The 14,624-nt window shown below is 45.0% G+C and overlaps 1 protein-coding gene across 7 annotated transcripts in view; it reads right to left on the bottom strand.

Annotated features, from left to right (window-relative positions):
* The window catches only part of LOC101072745 (protein shisa-6-like), a 79,314-nt gene that overhangs the window by 38,702 nt on the left and 25,988 nt on the right, over positions 1-14,624 (bottom strand). The gene's annotated exons all lie outside the window — the stretch shown is intronic.

The raw sequence follows: 14,624 nt of genomic DNA, 5'->3' as shown, positions 1-14,624 counted from the left end.
ATGTAGAGTGTGCTGTTTTTATCATTAATTTTGTTCTATGTCTCAAACCCCCCACCCCAACTCAACGTTAGACGTTTGGGTACACCCACCAAGAAAATCCTCACGAGTCACTGTTGCAATAGCTTTTGCTGTTGCTCAAGGCATTCTCAAGGGACTGGGAATGTGTTAAATGTTTATGAATTAATGCTTAGAATCTGGGACTGTAAAGAATGACAGCTGCTCAGAAAGTCATGAAGAAAATTGGAGTAGAACATTGCTGAAATTTAATGGTTTCTTATAGGGAAGGGTAAAGGAACTTTTGCCATTATCTTGACATCTCATACAGCTATTGTATCCTCCAAGTTCAGACAGAGAGCAAGGGAAAGATTTAGAGAGCGACAGCAGTGATTCAATAAAGAATGGTAGAGTTATTTTAGTGCTTCACACACTTATGGATAATCAAAGTGGAAAATGCTCTTTTAGTTCTATGAATCATCAAGTGGTCACTTGCAGTCACTGCGCTGCACCTATAAGATATGCATTTTCCAAAATGGCAGTTGTGATCTTTGCTGCAGCACTGAGGAATGTCCCTGTGTTCCACATCCAGCAGACAGTGAAACTTGGTTCCATATCTGAGCATCTATCCAGGGTCATCACATTGCATCCTGAAATTACTTAAATTAGTTTGGTATTTGGTGTAACTGACCCTCAAATCATATAATTCTTATTCAGATCTGACTTAGTGTATTTATTGATATTACCATGTTTTAGAATCTGATCATTTTTGACCTTGTTTACTGTTATTACACTTAAAATGTTTTTTTTTAACATATTAACCATAGGTTATTTTAAAAGTAGAATGGAATAAATCCATTTTAGCTGGTCACTTGGTTCTACTCAGTAATATGAAATATAGAAAAACAAAAAAAAATCCTTAAATTTTACTCCATGAGTCACATGTAAACATTGGGAATCAATTTTAAAAATTTGCTCTTTTCCAATGTTTATTTCTTGAAGACTCACGTATAGCTTTATTTTCCACATTCACACAGATCTGACTACTACCTCCTGGTGCAGGGTGCCCATTATTTTCACACACTTTTCCCTGCAAAAGTTTTTAAACACTTTCCATTTTGAAAAATCCATCCATCTTCCACCGCTTATCCAAGGTCGGGTCGCGGGGGCAGCAGCCTAAGCAGAGAGGCCCAGACTTCCCTCTCCCCAGCTACTTCTTCCAGCTCCTCCGGGAAAATCCCCAGGCGTTCCCAGACCAGCCGAGAGACATAGTCCCTTAAATAGTATTAGTCCACTATTAGCTCACACACACACACACACACACACACACACACACACACACACACACACACACACACACACACACACACACAGCCAAAGTGTAGCCAAATGTCTCCTAATGAGCAATATTTAGAGTGGAATAATGGAGTCATTGTGACTTTAAGCTTGAGGTAATTTAACTGCTTGATAAAATCTCAATAAAACCAATCCCTTAAAGTAAATGAACGGACACAGAAAGTATGATGTCCTCACAACGCTGGCAGCTATTCAGTGAGTGATCAACAGACACAGATATCTGCACACATGAGTTCTGCCTCGAAATAGAGACCCTGACTGTTCTCCACTGAACAGCACAATCAGGCTCAGTGGGCGCCTCACATTCCACTTCAAGTTACTGCAAGTTAATTCTAAAACTCATTAACAGCAGAGACACACCAATAATTTTTACAAAAGAAGGAAGTGTAGGTATAGCACCTTCACTTTGGAAGGGGAAAAAAGAAAGTATTGCCTTTTGTTCTATTCAATTGTCAGTCATTGGTTAGGATAAAGGTGCATGCAGTGGACAACCACAGTTGCAATTTAATTAACTTTTTTTTTTTAAGTTTTGACAAAAGACACATGTATGCAGCGTCATGAATAAAGAGGATTTTCTTCATGAATAGAAATGTGTTTCTTCAAAAGGCAGCAGAAAGAGTGAAGTTAAAACCCTGACACATTCATTGAAAATTACATATTTTTCAGTTTGCTCTGCCCTCCTTGAATAAGGAATAAATCCAGAGAATGGGCTGAATATTAACCAGTTCTCAACATGCTGGGAGAAAATCTGACCGTTACGCCATTTAGGTTCCTTTTCATTGCCTTCTATTCTGTTTAGCTCTTGGGAAAAAAATTATGACATTTCTAAGGGACATTTTTTCATTTGGAATATAGTCTAATACGACAGGACATTGATAGCCGCAACATTTCCACACAGATTGAAGCTTAAAGGCTGACAGTATTTGACAAGGTGTGCCTAAGGTGTGAAATTAGGCAACTGATTATTGAGTGCATTTAATGCACCATACTGCCTACTGATATCCCAAGCATCCTGCTCAGTCTAGCAAAGTGAATCAGTCATGTCAGCAGAAATGCCCAAGGACAGAATTCCTTTCTGTGGTGTTTTAATTGCTGCTGGCAGTGTGGAACGTCACTTATATGTCACTGAAATTTAGTGAGCAACAAGGGGCAACTGTGGACTATTTAATATGGCTTTATTTACATTTCAGAGAAGTCACAATAGTGGCACTGATTGCAGCAATTCTGATTCGTTTTTGACTTGCCAGAAATTGGTGCAGCTAGACAACTTGGGATGATGATATATGGCGCATGTGCTGTAGATTTAATACTGTTCAGTTTTGCTGTTCTTTATCTGTCTGATCGTACATATCACACCACAGTGTGAAATGTCTATTAAAAAAATATCTTTCTCAAAAAACTTTTGGCCTTTCATCCATTCCAGGAATACATAGTATCTTTTTTGATGAAAGCTTTAGGTACAGACAGTGCTATTTTCTTATTTTGACATACTGAAACACATTCATGTTCCTTCTGTTACTGGTCGAGGAGGGGGAGCGGCAGCAATCTATCACTCCAAGTTATTAATCAATCCTAGACCAAAACATGGCTCCAGTTCATTTGACTCTTGGCATCACCCATCTGAACTGGAAGGCAGAAAAGCCACTTTTGTTTGTAGTTGTATATCGGCCCCCTGCTGGGTGAAATTCAGAGTTCCAGTCTGGGTTCTCTGATTTCTTATCTGACTTGGTCCTTAGAACAGACAAAGTCATTATTATTGGAGACTTTATTATACATATAGATGTTGTAAATGACAGCTTTATAAATGGCTTCATTTCATTACTTGAGTCAGTTGGTTTCCTCCAGCAGATAAACGAACCAACTCATAGCTTCAACCACACCCTAGATCTAGTTCTGACTTATGGTGTTGAGGTAGAACATGTGTCAGTGTTCCCTCAGAACCCATTTCTGTCAAATCATTCTTTGATCATTTTTGCATTCATGATTAAGGATTCTTCTATGTTCAGAACACAGTATTTCTATAGCAAATGTCTTTCAGATAATGCTGTAGCTAAGTTTAATGAATCCTTGTGCTGATCCCAGGACCACCGTGTGTTTCTCCAGGGATCAATCATTAATGTTAGCCCCGCCGAGGTCGACTCTGTTGCTGAAGGTGCAGCAGCCTCACTAAGAGTTACACTTGATTCTGTTTCCCCCCTGAAAAAGATAGTAAATCAGGTGTGCCCCGTGGTATACCATATTTTCACGACCATAAGGCACACTGTATTAAAAGGCGCAGTCTCAGTCATGGGTGCAATTTCTGTATTTAAAACATACATAAGGCGCACCGTATTATTAGGCGCATGCTGAAACATACAGTAAAAAATGACTACGGAAGTAAAACAGTGAGTTTCGACACATTTATTGGACAAAATTTTCATTCTTCTGCCACAAAACCATCAAAGATTTCATCTTCTGTATCTGAATTAAACAGCTGCACTATTTCAATGTCCAACATCCCGAATTCCTCTTCTTCATCATCTGAATCGGACTCACCGACCGGTTCCGGTTTAGCGTTGATTTTGTGAAAGCTCTTACAATACATGAAGATGGTATCATAGCCCATGCCTCTACAATCTACCTGCATATGGTGGCATAACTTGCCCACCGCTGCCTCATAGTCTTTGTGAAGGAGTGTTCGCCTTCCGTCATCCAGCGCTCTGTCCGTTTCCGTGGCAGCTGAGAACCACGGTGAACGATGACTTCTCGTGCCCCGTTGTGCATATCGCCACCGTGTTGGTCCCTTTTTCTCCACTGTGTGGGTAAAAGGGATGTCAAGTCAGAGGGATATCATCCATGTTTGTGATGTGGCTGGGCGCGGTTATCTTGTCGCGGCAGTAGGTGCGGAAGATGGCCACCCTCTCCTGCGGGCAGCCGCTGTGCAACAGTTGTCCTTGCGCGTATGGAGAGATGCCGCCTCCTCATTAAGAGGAAACACTAAGATTGCTCGATTGCCATTTTCAGCCGCATATTCGATGGAGCCATTTTAGGGCATCCTTATGCGTAGGTGTGCCACTAATCGATTGGTGGAGCGTTTACCGTAGTGCACCCACCAAAGGTGCACAGAGATTTTGGAACTCAGTCCACACACAAGGCGCACCATATTATAAGGCGCACCGTCGGTTTTTGAGAAAATCTCAGTGTTTTAGTTGCGCCTTATAGTCGTGAAAATATGGTAATTCACATATTAGGACCCCTAAGCAGAAAGTGCGAAGACTAGAAAGGAAGCGGTGTTCTTGTAAAATAGATACCTATCATATAGCCTGGAAAGACTGTCTAGTAGTTTACAAAAAGGCCCTTCGCAAGGCTAGAACAGCTTATTTTCCTTCTTTAATTGAAGAACACAAGAACAACCCAAGGTTTCTTTTCAGCACTGTGGCCAAATTAACTGAGAGTCACAGTGTTTTAGATCCACGTATCCCTTCTTCCCTTCGTGGTGAAGATTTCATGAGCTTCTTCACTGATAAAGTTCTAGCTATCAAAGAAAAAGCTAACCAGGCCATCCCAACAACTGGACCATCACCCGATGTGCTGACTGTGGGAACATACAGAGTCTCCAACGAGCCCTTAAACTCCTTCACCCCTATATATTTTTCTGAGGCGTCTTCGCTAATTCATAAATCCAAGACCACCATGTGTCTTTTAGATCCCATCCCAACACACCTGTTGAAGGATGTTTTACCAATGATAGGCAGTTCTATCCTGGATCTGATCAATTGTTCTTTAGTGACAGGTTATGTACTCCGGTCCTACAAGGTGGTAGTGATTAAGCTGTTGCTTAAAAAACCCATCACTGGATCTGGACGTACTAGCAAATTATAGGCCTGTATCCAACCTTCCTTTTATCTCTAAAATTCTTAAGGTGGTGGTGACTCAGTTACTGGAGCACCTGCAGAGAAACAGCCTGTTTGAGATGTTTCAGTCAGACTTTAGAGCTCTTCACAGCACAGAAACAGCACTTCTTAAAGTTACTAATGATCTTCTTATAGATTCAGATCATGGACTGGTCTCTATGCTGGTTCTGCTGGATCTCAGTGCTGCTTTTGATACAGTTGATCACAGCATCCTGTTACATAGACTGGAACATGTGATTGGGATTAAAGGGACAGCACTAGACTGGTTTAGATCATATTTATCTGATAGATACCAGTTTGCTCATGTCCATGGTGTTCCCTCTTCATACAGTAGGGTTAGCCATGGAGTTCCACAAGGTTCTGTACTTGGACCAATCCTTTTCACCTTGTACATGCTTCCCTTAGGAAACATTATTCAGCAGCATGAGATAAATTTTCATTGTTATGCCGATGACACTCAGCTATATCTATCCATGAAACCAGAGGAGACAGAGCAGTAATTAGAGCTTCAGACCTGTTTTAAAGACATAAAGTCTTGGATGTCTTCAAATTTCCTTCTCCTTAATTCAGGAAATACTGAGGTCATGGTGTTTGGTCCTGAACCTCTCGGGGATAGATTAGATCACATTATCACTCGAGATAATATTGGTCAGGTATTGACAAAAGAGATCACATTACTCCTGCACATTACTCCTGCATCTCTTCATTGGCTGCCCGTTAAATTTAGAATAATTGGAGGAGGAGCCTGGAGGAGCTAGTGACACCTTACCAGCCCAATAGACTGCTCTGCTCTCAGAATGCTGGTCTACTTGTGGTCCCCAGAGTCTCTAGAGGTAGAATGGGGGGCCGAGCATTTAGCTACCAGCCCCCCTCCCGCTGTGGAACCAGCTCCCTGTCCAGGTACAGGAGGCTGACTCCATCTCTACTTTTAAAATTAGGCTTAAAACCTACCTCTTTGAAAAAACCTATTTTCACTATTTCTGTACTCCCAGTTACTACATTAGACAGACAAATTGCCATAGTTAGGGGGTCCTCTAATCATTAGGTTAACATCTTAGTTACGCTGCTGTAGGCCAAGGCTGCCGGGGTTCAGAAACATGATCACCTGACAGGCCTCTGTCAACCCACTGGGAAATGGTCTCTCCTCTCCTCTCCTCTCCTCTCCTCTCCTCTCCTCTCCTCTCCTCTCCTCTCCTCTCCTCTCTTTTTCTGACCCCCCTCCTTCTGTATTTATCTGCAGGTATCGCCGCCTTCAGAGCTGCATACTGACCTCCGACCCCACTGACCCACTCAACTTGCACCTTACTTTACTTATTATAATGTACTTCTGTATGTATGTATGTATGTATGTATGTATGTATGTATTGTATTGTATTGTATTGCATGATCTATGCCTATTCTCTCCTCTACCTCTCCTCTCCTCTCCTACTTACTCTCTCCTCTACATGTCCTCTCCCCTTCTCCTCTCTCTACCCAGCCGGCCATCAGCAGGAGGGTCCCCCTACATGAGCCTGGTTCTGCTCAAGGTTTCTTCCTGTTAAAGGGGAGTTTTTCCCTTGCCACTTTCACGACTATAAGGCGCACCAAAAACACTGAGATTTTCTCAAAAATCAACGGTGCGCCTTATAATATGGTGCGCCTTGTGTGTGCACTGAGTTCCAAAATCTGTGTGCCTTTGGTGGGTGCACTACGGTAAACGCTCCGCCCATCGATTAGCGGCACACCTATGCATAAGGACCTCCTAAAATGGCACCGGTCAAGCGACACGCGTATGAGGCCTCCTTTAAACTGCAGGCCATCGAATATGCGGCTGAAAATGGCAATCGAGCAGCTGCAAGACATTTTACTGTAAATGAGTCCATGGTCAGAAAGTGGAGAAAACAAGAAAATGAACTGCGCCAAGTGAGGAAGACAAAGCTGAGTTTCCGTGGGAACAAAGCAAGGTGGCCCGAGCTGGAAGACCGAGTGGAACAGTTGGTTGTGGAACAGCGAACAACTGGAAGGGGCGTCTCTACTACCATTCGACAAAAGGCCAAAGCGATTGCTAAAGGAATGGACATTGAGCACTTCCAAGGAGGTCCGTCTTGGCGTTTCCACTTTATGAGGAGGTGGCATCTCTCCATACGCGCTGTTGCACAGCGGCTGCACGGATTACCAGGAGAGGGTGGCCATCTTCCGCACCTACTGCCGCAACAAGATAACCGCGCCCAGCCACATCACAAACATGGATGAGATCCCTCTGACTTTTGACATCCCTTTTACCCACACAGTGGAGAAAAAAGGGACCAGCATGGTGGCGATACGCACAACGGGGCATGAGAAGTCGTCGTTCACCGTGGTTCTCGGCTGCCACAGAAACGGACAGAGCGCTGGATGACGGAAGGCGAACACTCCTTCACAAAGACTATGAGGCAGCGGTGTGCAAGTTATGCCACCCTATGCGGGTGGATTGTAGACGCATGAGCTATGATACCGACTTCATGTATTGTAAGAGCTTTCACAAAAGCCAGCATCAACGCTGAAGCGGAACCGGTCGGTGAGTCTGATTCAGATGATGTTGCACGTGCCTGGATACAACTGACTGGGACATGTTTAAAGGGGCCTCACATGATCTGGATGAGTACACAGACACTGTGACCTCATATATCCACTTTTGTGAGGAGCGCATTCTACCAACGCGCACTAGGGTGAGTTATTCCAATGACAAGCCCTGGTTCACACCGAGACTCAGACAGATCAGGAAAGAAAAGGAAGCAGCGCTGAAAAGTGGAGACAGAGACTGCTACAGAGAGGCCAAATACCGGTTTAGCAAGGAACTGAGGAGAGCTAAATCTGTGTATTCGGAGAAACTTCAGCAGCAGTTTACTGCTAACGACTCTGCTTCTGTGTGGAGAGGCCTGAGGCAGATCACCGACTACAGGCCTCAGGCTTCAAAGGGTCAGGACGACAAAGCCCTTTGTCAGAGTCTGTCCCTCCACTATGCCCGCTTTGACACCTCGTCAGCCATGCCCAACACCTCCCCTCCCCCCAGTGCCACTGCCCCCATGGACCTCACTCCATCAAAGGCAGTCCCCACCCCCCTCCACTCACCATCAGTCCCCCCCCCATCACTTACCACCAGTTCCCCCCTCCTCCCCCCCTTCATTCACCATCAGTGAACAGGATGTGCGCAGGCAGTTCGCCAGGTTGAACCCGCGCAAGGCCCCTGGCCCGGACGGCGTGTCTCCTTCCACCCTGAGGCACTGCGCAGAGGAGCTGACTCCTGTCTTCACAGACATCTTCAACTCCTCCCTGGAGTCGTGCCAGGTGCCAGCCTGCCCCTTCCTGTTAAAGGGGAGTTTTTCCTTGCCACTGTTGCTTGTCTGGGGTCAGGCCCTGGGATTCTGGAAAGCGCCTTGAAACAATTTTGATTGTATAAGACGCTATATAAATAAAGATTGATTGATTGATTGATTGATTGATTGAAAACCTCAACCATCGTCCCTGTCCCCAAGAAGCCACGGATCACCGGGCTTAACGACTACAGACCTGTGGCGCTCACCTCTGTAGTCATGAAGTCCTTAGAGCGCCTGATCCTGCCACACCTCAAGTCCATCACCAGCCCCCTCCTGGATCCACTGCAGTTCGCCTACAGAGCTAACAGATCTGTGGACGACGCGGTCAACCTGGCCCTTCACTCCATCCTGCAGCATCTGGACTCCCCGGGAACCTACGCGAGGATCCTGTTCGTGGACTTCAGCTCTGCATTCAGCACCATCCGCCCCGCTCTGCTACAGGACAAGCTGTCCCAGCTTAGTGTGCCTGACTCCCTCTGCAGGTGGATCACCCACTTCCTGACGGATCGGAGGCAGTACGTGCGGCTGGGGAAGACTGTCTCGGACTCCGTCACCATCAGCACTGGATCACCCCAGGGCTGTGTACTTTCCCCCCTCCTCTTCTCCCTGTACACTAACTGCTGCACCTCAAGCCACCAGTCTGTCAAGCTGATCAAGTTTGCGGATGACACCACCCTCATCGGGCTCATCTCCAATGGCGATGAGACTGCCTACAGGAGGGAGGTGGCTCGACTGGTGTCCTGGTGCGGACACAACAACCTGCAGCTGAATGCTCAGAAGACAGTGGAGATGATTGTGGACTTCAGGAAAGTCACAGCCCCTTTGCCCCCCCCTTGCCCTCATGGACTCCCCCATCACCATCGCGGACTCCTTCCGCTTCCTGGGCACCACCATCACCCGGGACCTTAAGTGGGAGCCAACCATCAGCTCCCTCATCAAGAAGGCCCAGCAAAGGATGTTCTTCCTACGGCAGCTGAGGAAGCTCAAACTGCCTCCCAGGATGTTGGCGCAGTTTTATACGGCCATCATCGAATCCATCCTCACCTCCTCCATCACCGTGTGGTTTGCTGGTGCCACCGTCAGGGACAGACTGAGGCTGCAGCACGTCGTGCACACTGCCGAGAAGGTGATCGGCTGCAGGCTGCCATCCATCCAGGACCTGTATATCTCCAGGACCCGGAGGTGTGCAGGTCGGATCACGGCCGACCCTTCCCACCCTGGTCACGGACTGTTTTCCCCCCTCCCCTCAGGCAGGAGACTACGGTCCATTCGGACCAAAACCTCCCGCTACATGAACAGCTTCTTCCCCTCTGCCATCAGGCTGCTGAACACCAAGTGACTTATCACTTAAGCACCATGTACAGCAGCCAGTCGGACTCACGGACAATACATCACATTACTCCTGCATTGACCTGCACTATTTCTTACCACTTACCTCTTACCACTTAGTATTTATGTATATACTGTATATATGTCTTATTTTTATTTTATTTATCTTATTCTAGTGTGGTCTTCTTTATGTTGAATGTCGCAGCGTCTCACCAAGACAAATTCCTAGTTTGTGTAATACTGTGTATTACATGAACAATGGCAATAAATCTGCTTCTGATTCTGAAGAGGAATTCGGGATGTTGGACATTGAAATAGCGCAGCTGTTTAATTCAGATACAGAAGATGAAAACTTTGATGGTTTTGTGGCGGAAGAATGAATATTTTGTTCAATAAATGTGTCGAAACTCACCATTTTACTTCTGTTGTCATTTTTTACTGTATGTTTTAGCATGCGGTGCGCCTTATGTATGTTTTAAATACAGATATAGCACCCGTAACTGAGACTGCGCCTTTTATTACAGTGCGCCTTATGGTCGTGAAAATATGGTAAATAAAATTGATTAATTTAGCATGCCTGCTATAGTACAAGTGCTGCATACAATCACACTACAATTACTACATTAAGACAGTGATCATGATAAGGATGCTACGTTGGAACAGCCCAAACCATAGGCTTGTTAATTTATAGAGGCATTAATTCAAAGACACTGTAACCACAGAATATGGATGCATGGAGACCAAAACAATTATGTACCCCCAATAGTCATCAATAGTAGTTAGCGAGTCTTTTTTTTTTTTTTTTTTAGGAATTCTCAAAAGGGTAAGATCTAGACTCAGGATTTTGGATTTTGTGTCCTTTAATAACAGCTATTTTGACATTTGTTTTGGGTCAGCGTCGTATTTTAATACCATTTGAAACCAAGACTAAAAGCAGATTTAGAGAACTCACATCAGCCATAGTTACTGCTGTTTACATACCACCAGATGCTAATGCTAAGCTTGCACTGAAAGAACTACATGCAGCCATTAGCAAACAGCAGACAACACACCCTGAGGCTGCTTTTATTGTTGCGGGGGACTTCAACCACGCAAATTTGAAGACAGTCCTCCCCAGATTTTATCAACATGTCTCTTGCCACACTAGAGGAGACAGAACATTGGACCATGTTTACTCCAACATAGCTGGAGCTTACAAAGCTACACCCCTCCCCCACATTGGACAGTCAGACCACCTCTCTCTCATTCTCTCCCCAAAGTATTCACCACTCATTCAACGGGTCGAACCCACAGTGAGGACAATAAAGGTGTGGCCGGAGGGGACAGACTCCAAGCTGCAGGACCGGTTCAAACACACAGACTGGAATACATTTGCCACTAAGGCAACCTGTGACTCTCACATTGACATTGAATGCTATGCCTCATCTGTACTGGACTACATCTCCACCTCCATAGACAGTGTCACCACCCAGAAACAGATCACCATGTACCCTAATCAGAAGCCCTGGATGAATAGGGATGTCCGTCTCCTGCTGAAGGCCCGTAACATCGCCTTCCGATCGGGGGATGCACAAACCTACAGCACAGCCAGAGCTAACCTGAAGCGGGGTATTAAGAAAGCCAAACACGACTACAAGCTGAAGGTAGAAGGGCACTTCTCCAACTCCAACCCCCGATCTATGTGGCAGGGCATTCAGGTTATCAGCAACTACAAGCCCACCAATGCCTCTCCCCCCTCAACTGACATCTCCTTCCTCAATGAGCTAAACAACTTCTATGCTCGGTTTGAGAAGGACAATCAAGTACAAGCGAGCAAGGTAGAGCTGACTGCTGGCCACCAACCCTTAACTTTCTCCACTACTGATGTCAGACCGGAACTGAGCAGGATCAATCCACGCAAAGCTGCGGGCCCCGATGGCATCCCTGGACGCGTGCTCAGAACTTGTGCTGCGGAGTTAGCAGGGGTCCTGATGGACTTATTCAATCTATCCCTGGCTCATGCAGTTGTGCCGACCTGCTTCAAATCCACCTCCATCGTGCCAGTACCAAAACATTCCACCCCGGCTTGTCTCAATGACTATCGTCCAGTAGCACTCACTCCCATCATAACTAAGTGCTTAGAGCAGCTGGTCTTGGCACAACCCTGGACCCCCATCAGTACGCCTATCGTAAGAACAGGAGCACAGAAGATGCAGTCTCCACAGCACTGCACTCTGTCCTCTCACACCTGGACAATAAAGACACATACGCCCGAATGCTGTTCATAGACTTCAGTTCAGCATTTAACACTGTCATCCCCTCCAAGCTGATAACCAAACTCAGGGACCTGGGCATCAGCATCTCCATCTGCAACTGGTTATTGGACTTTCTGACCAATAGACCACAACATGTGCGGCTAGATCATCCTTGCTCCCCTACCCTCACTGTAAACACCGGAGTACCACAAGGCTGTGTGATGAGCCCATTCCTCTACTCCCTTTTCACCCACGACTGCAGAGCTCTACATGGTTCCAACACCATCATCAAGTTCGCAGATGACACCACGGTGATTGGCCTCATCAAGGATAACGATGAGTCAGCTTACAGGGAGGAGGTGGACCGTTTAGCTACGTGGTGCCACAACAACAACCTGCTGCTCAACACCAATAAAACTAAAGAACTCGTCCTGGACTTCAGGAGGAAGACGGACATCCACCCACCCATCCACATCAACGGAGCAGTGGTGGAGCGTGTGTCCAGCTTCAAATTCCTGGGGATCCACCTCTCACAGGACCTCACCTGGACGACTAACTGCTCCAGTTTGGTGAAGAAGGCTCACCAGCGTCGCTTCTTCCTGAGGACTCTGAAGAAACACCACCTCTCTTCAGACATCCTGGTGAACTTCTATCGCTGCACCATCGAGAGCATCCTTACCAGCTGTGTTACGGTCTGGTATGGGAACTGCTCTGCCTCAGACCGGAAGGCATTGCAGAAGGTGGTGAAGACCGCCCAGCGAATAGCTGGAGCTTCTCTTCCTTCCATCGAGGACATATACAGGAGGCGCTGTCACAGGAGGGCCAAGAAGGTCTCTAAAGACTCCTGTCACCCAGCGCATGGACTGTTTACCCTCATGCCCTCTGGGAGGCGCTACAGGAGCCTCCGGACAAAAACCACCAGGTTCAGAAACAGCTTCTTCCCCACTGCTGTCTCCCTACTGAACTCCGACCCCTCTCACTTTACCTCCCTTCAGGCACAATAACCCCGTCTGGACTGACTGATTGTACATTCACGCTATTTGCACTGACTACATCTGTTACAATAATTGCACTATTTACATCTGTTATTTGCACTATTTACATCTGTTATTTGCACTACCCACATCCGGTTACTTGCACTGCTTTCCATACTTTGCACATCAGCACCATAGTTACAGCCTGTATATATATTTATCTTGGTTGTAAAGACTGTTATATATCCTTTACATATCTGTGAACTCTGTAAATACAAACATATACTGTAGATTGATATCATAAACATATATCATTGTGTGTATATATTGTATATACCCATCACAGTTTTATTCGCTACTTAAGCACTTCTGGTTGGATGCTAACTGCATTTTGTTGCCTTGTACTTGTGACATGTGTAATGACAAAGTTGAATCTAATCTAATCTAATCTAATTTATTCATATTATCTCTCAAAATGTCCACAAAGATTTATTTTTTAAAATGCAATATGGCAGGAAGGTTCTTCTGGAATGATGGCTCTCAATCCCACCACATTTAAAGGCCTTCACTACTGTGTCGCTGGAAACATTGTTCTTCATAGTTTTCAAAAATTGTGTGCTTTTGACCATTCCTGGGTTTGTTTTCTGACAGACGTTTTTTATTGTAGGACTCATTATTGTGAAAATATAATATTGTACACGTCATTTTTTTTATTGATGCATGGTAATTGGTTAAGTGTCAGAGTCAGGGGAGTCTTCCTAAAATGCAATTAGGTAATAACCCACATTGAGAGAAAAGCTGAAAGAGCCAAGGATACAAATCTGTAAAATTCATTGTTCAGAATGACAAACACCAAATTTGTTTGACATACAAAACACAAGTCATGTTCATTTCATCATTTTTTTTCAAGGAATTGATTGAACAACATTGTTGTTCATTTAACATTTGCTTTGCTAAAATAGGAACTTGTTGAAAAGGTTTTCTGCTTCCTTTAGCGTTCATTGCAGTGGTGCAGTGATAGTGTCACGTGTTTCCATTTATATGTCATATATCTGTCAAACTTGTGATTAACTACAGATCAAATAAGATCTAATGCCATAATATATTCAATATGTTGACAAATATATTAAACACATGGTGAGAGAAAAAGAGATAATCCAATATATAATCATTAGAAAATAAGTGTGTGTCTAATCCTTAGGAGAAAAAAATGTTTTCTCTCCCTAAGAGCAGAAATCATCAAAAGGATCTGTTAGCCGTGCTCGGACTGATTGCATCAAAACACATCAATCTCTGGCAGACTGGTTTTGATGGTGTACAAGCAAGGCATGCTTTTGTACTCATGCCATTTCTCTACAGATATCATGAGAAATCAGTGGGCTGTGATAGCTCAGTCTGTTGGCAACTGGGCTGAGAATTGGAAGGGTTCTCGGTTCAAGCCCCAGTGCACATGTTAATAGAGGAAGGTGCCAGAACATCTTCAGAGTACTGCTGAGGTACCCTTGAGCA

The sequence above is a fragment of the Takifugu rubripes genome, chromosome 1, assembly GCF_901000725.2.
Source record: "Takifugu rubripes chromosome 1, fTakRub1.2, whole genome shotgun sequence".
NCBI classification, from domain to species: domain Eukaryota; kingdom Metazoa; phylum Chordata; class Actinopteri; order Tetraodontiformes; family Tetraodontidae; genus Takifugu; species Takifugu rubripes.
Note: the sequence above shows the minus strand (reverse complement) of the source record. Positions and strands in the feature narration are given on the sequence as shown.